A 5726-nucleotide genomic window follows, 5' to 3' on the forward strand; every position below is an offset into this window, starting at 1 on the left:
TCCCCCGAATATTTTGTAGTTCATCCATAATATCTTCTAGCTCATCTATAATATTTTGTAGTTCATCCCCAGTATTTTATAGCTCAATCTTTACCTTTTCTAGCTCATAGGTAATATTTTCAAACTCACCCATAAATATTTTTCTCTCATCCACAATATTTTCTATCTCAAACCTAATATGTTCTAGCTCATCCGAAATATTTTCTAGCTCATTTTCAGTATTTTTACCTCATCCCAATATTTCCTAGCTCATCCCCAGTATTTTGTAGATAAATCTTAATATTTTCTAGCTCATCCCCACTATTTTCTAGCTCATCCCCACTATTTTCTAGCTCATCCCCACTATTTTCTCGCTCCTCCCCAGTATTTCATAGCTCAACTTTAATACTGTCTATCTCATCCCCAATATTTTTCTCTCATCCATAATACTAGATAGCCCAAACCTGATATCTCCTAATGCATTCCCAGTATTTTCTGGATCATCCTCAATATTTTTAGCTCATCATCAATATTTTCTAGCTCATCCCCAGTGTTTTTTTTAGCTCAACCCTAATATTTTTTTAGACCATCCCCACTTTTTTTCTAGCTGATCCCCAGTATTTTTTTTAGCTCATTCTCAGTATTTTCTAGCTCATCCGCACTATTGTCTAGCTCATCCCCAGTATTTTCTAGCTCAACTGTAATATTTTTTAAATCATCCCCACTAATTTCTAGCTGGTCCTCAGCATTTCTTAGCTCTCCCCACTCTTTTCTAGTTCATTTCCAGTACTTTCTAGCTCATATCCAGTTTTTTATAGCTCAACTTTAATATTTTTTAGCTCATCCTCAGTATTTTCTAGCTCAACCGTAATATTTTTTTTAGGTCATCACCACTAATTTCTAGCTCATATCCAGTTTTTTATAGCTTAAACGTAATATTTTCTAGCTCATTTGTTATATTTTCTAGCTCATCCTCAGTATTTTTTTAGCTCTTCCTTAATATTTTCTAGCTCATCCCCGCTATTTTCTAACTCATCAATAATATTTTCTAGCGAATTCACAGTATTTCTACTTCATTTCTAATATTTTGTAGTTCATCCATAATAATATCTTCTAGCTCATCTATAATATTTTGTAGTTCATCCATAATATCTTCTAGCTCATCTATAATATTTTGTAGTTCATCCATAATATCTTCTAGCTCATCTATAATATTTTGTAGTTCATCCATAATATCTTCTAGCTCATCTATAATATTTTGTAGTTCATCCATAATATCTTCTAGCTCATCTATAATATTTTGTAGTTCATCCATAATATCTTCTAGCTCATCTATAATATTTTGTAGTTCATCCATAATATCTTCTAGCTCATCTATAATATTTTGTAGTTCATCCATAATATCTTCTAGCTCATCTATAATATTTTGTAGCCAATCACAAATAATTTCTGGCTGATGCCCAATATTTTGGATCTCCTCCCCAGTATTTTCTAGCTCTACCCTAACATTTTGTAGCTTATCTCAAATACTTTTTACCTCATCCCTAATATTTTCTGTCTCATCCCCAATATTTGGTAGCACATCATCAATATTTTCTAGCTCATACCCAACATTTTCTATTTCATCCCCTTTTTTCCAGCTCAAGTCTTATTTTTTTCTAGCTCATCTCCAGTACTTTCTAGTTCTTTCCAAACATTTTGTAGCTTAACCATAATATTTTTTTAGATCATTCTCACTATTGTCTAGTTCATCCGTTATATTTTCTAGCTCATTCCCTAAATACTGGGGATGACATAAAAATATTAAGGATGAGCTAGAATTTGTTGGGGATGAGCTAGAAAATATCAGGGAATGATATACCTCATATACTTTCTAGCAAATCACTAATATTTTCTAGCTCATCCCCATTGTTTTTTAAACCTCATTCCCAAAATGTCCTAGATCTACTTTAATATATTGTAGCTAATCTCAAATACTTTCTAGCTCATTCCTAATATTTCCTAGCTCATTCCCAATATTTTCTAGCTCATCCCTAATATTTTCTGGCTCATCCACAATATTTTGTAGCATATCTTTAATATTTTCTAGCTCATCCCTAATATTATGTAGCCCATCCCCAATATTGTTTTGCTAATTCCCAATATTTTTTAAATGTCATTCCCAGTATTTTTCAGCTCTACCCGAATATTGTGTAGCTCATCTCAAATACTTTCTATCTGATCCTTAATTATTTTTCATCTCATCCACAGTATTTTCTAGCTAAACCCTAATATTTTTTTTTAGATCATCCCCACTATTTTTGAGCTGATACCTACCATTTTCTAGCTCATCCCCACTCTTTTTTACTCCGTCTCCAGTATTTTCTAGCTCATCCTCAGTTTTTTATAGGTAAACCTTAATATTTTGTAGCACATATGTTACATTTTCTAGCACATCCACATTATTTTTTTTACATTTCCCTTATCATTTTCTAGCTCATCCTGAGTATTTTATAACTGTACCCTAATATTTTCTATTACTCATTCCCAGTATTTTTCTAGCTCATGCATAACATATTTTAGCTCATGCCCAGTATTTTTTTACTTAATGCCTAATATTATCTAGCTCTTCCCTAATTTCTAGCCCTTCCCCAGTATTTTTTATCTCATCCCCAATATTATTTAGCTCATACCTAATTTTGTCTAGCTAATCTCCAGCATTTTCTAGCTCATCCCCAGTATTATCTAGCATAGCCCCAGAATTTGCTAGCTTAACCATAATATTTTTAGACACTCCCCACTATCTTCTATCTCATCTGTTGTATTTTCTAGCTCATCTCCAGTGTTTTTAAGCTCTTCCCTAATATTTGTTATCTCATCCCCCGTATTTTCTAGTTCATCCCTAATATTTTCTAGCTCATTCCCAGTATTTTTAGCTCATCCGTTACATAATTTAGCTCATCGGCAGTATTTTCTACTTCATCTCTAATATTTTCTAACTCATTTTTAAATATATCTAGCTCATTCCAAATATTTTTAGCTCATCCCTTATACATGTATTTTGTAGCCCACCCCCATCATTTTTTTGCTCGTCCCGAATATTTTTAATGTTTTCCCCAGCATTTTCTAGCTGTACCCAAATACTGTGTAGGTCATCTCAAATACTTTCTAGCATGAGCTAGAAAATACTGGGGATGAGCTAGATAATACAAATGTACTGAAGATACGTTAGAAAATATTGTGGATGTGATTTTAAAAAATATAGGGGATGAGCTTGGAAATACAAATGTATTAAGGATAGAAAAATATTGGGGATAAGATAAAAAAAAATATTGTGGATGAGGTACAAAAGTGTTTGAAATATTGGTGATGAGCAAAAAAATATTAAGGATGAGATAGAAAATACTGAGGGTGAGCTACTAAATATTAGGGATGATGTAGAAAATACTAGGGGTGAGCTAAAACATATTAGAGATGGATGACCTAGAAAAAATTAAAAAATCTTGGGAGGAGCTAAAAAATACTGTGGATGAGCTCGAAAATATTACAGATGAGCTAGAAAATATTGGGGGCGAGCTAGAAAATATTATTCGTGATAATCTAGAAAATATTAGGGTTCAGCTAAAAAAATATTGGGGATAGCTTAGAAAATACTGGGCATGCAGCTAAAAAGTACTTTGGATGAGCTAGAAATAAATAGGGATGATATAAAAATATTAGGGATGAGTTAGAAAATGATAGGAATTAGCTAAATAATAGTGGGGGATATTGGGGATGAGCTAGAAAGGATGAATTTGAACATTTTAAGGAAAGAGCAAGAAAAATTTATATTAGGGAAAAGTTGGAAAATATTAGGGATGAGCTAGAAAAATACTGCGGATGTGTTAGAAAATATTAGGAATGAGCTAGAAAATATTATGGATGAGCTAGAAACAATTTTGTGGATGACTTTTAAAAAATTGGGGATGAGATAGAAAAGTTTATGGAATATTAGGGATGAACTAAAAATATATTGGGGATGGGCTACAAAAGATTTTGGATAAGTTAAAAAATAGTGGGGATGAGAAGAAAAGTATTGGAGATGAGCTAGAAAATATTGGGGATGAACTAACTACTAGAGAATATGAGGGACAAACTAGATGTAAATAGTTTGGGATGAGATGAAAAAATATTGGGGACGAGCTAGATACTATTGTGGTTGAGCTAGACAGTAGTGGGATCATTAAAAAAATATTTTGGTTGAGCACCAAAAAAATTATATATGTGAGGCAGCGTGGTGGAATCAGGCTCTTGTCAATTTTTGGGCATGTAGAGTTATTGGTATCATCTTTTAGCTTGTTCACTAGTTTTTATTTGGATGGAAAAAAATATCCGTTTATCTTAAATACAAGTCGAGATATTTGAGAATGAAGGAGGTGGGGGTCACCTGTTTTCAGAGGTAAAATTAGTGAGAAAATGGCCACCAAAGATTAGTTATTTCCTTAGCTTAAGAGTCCGTGGTAACTGAAAATAAAAATTGTTGTGTGCCTTTAATCAACGTTTTTCAGAAAAATCCAAACAGAAATGAATTCTTTGATAGTCATGAAGGGTTTTGAGCCAAAAAACACAAATTTAATAAAAATTCGCAAACCTATGGAAAAATGCAAGTTTCTTCACTTTTATTATTTTGACGAGAGCCTGATTCCACCATGCTGCCTCACACACACACACACACACACACACATATATATATATATATATATATATATATATATATATATATATATATATAATATATATTATGTATAGTATATGATGACCTAATATCCTGTAGCAAGTGCCATAAAACACTAAAACTAAACAAAATTAAGTAGGCCTACGGAGCAGATAGAACCCTGTAACTGTAATTCTAAGTTAGGTTAACGCCTAGTTCTGTCCTGTCCCTGTATATATCCGGTAATTCTCTGTTTGCTTAGCAGTCTGTCGTTCTCGCAGATGTCATAAGCCCTGGGCTACTACTGTGAGGGGTATGTTTAGTTTTAGCAGAGGTTTTACGGCGCTCGCAACTGCAAAAGGTCATATGACTATGAGTGCCAGAAGATTAGAGGTGTTACAAGAGAGCAACAAACATAAAAAAGAAGAAATGGAGATAAGGAAGATAGATGTTTGATAGGGGAAAGAAGAAGCAAACCACACCAGAGCACCCGCCAACCACCCAGTAGAGCTATGGGTATGTAGAAGCACGATGAGATACTGAGGGGTACTGCTCATACTCATAAAATCTACTGTGCCGGAACAACATAGGGGGAACTGATGCTTTTTCTTTCCTCATCCTTACTATCGTCATTATTTTTCCTCTACTCCTGTTGTATCATGTTTGTCACGCTCTTGTGGCCCGCTATTTCCGGAGTGACTTGATAATCGAAGCAGACTTTGTGCTGTTGAAGCTAGAGAGGTGAGCAGAGTAAGTCCGATTCCCCGTTTGGACTTCTCTGTTGACATACACCCCTTGGCGCTCATATGACCTTATGCAGTGCAAGCGCCGTGAAACCTTACAGAAGCTATACTGTGGTAGTACTGTGGGGCGTGTCGTGGTGGTGCCTTGAGGTATCTGGCAGTGACGTGTCACGGGTTGTGACGTAAGAGGCCTGGGACTGGCTTTGGGACGGTGGCTTCTAGACTAGGCTGAAGGATTACGGGGGGCAATATTGTCTCTGTGGTTTATGGTGGGATTGGGGTGTGTGTGTGTGTGTGTGTGTGTGTGTGTGTGTGTGTGTGTGTGTGTGTGT

Source organism: Aplysia californica, unplaced genomic scaffold (genome assembly GCF_000002075.1).
Source record: "Aplysia californica isolate F4 #8 unplaced genomic scaffold, AplCal3.0 scaffold01254, whole genome shotgun sequence".
Lineage (NCBI taxonomy): Eukaryota > Metazoa > Mollusca > Gastropoda > Aplysiida > Aplysiidae > Aplysia > Aplysia californica.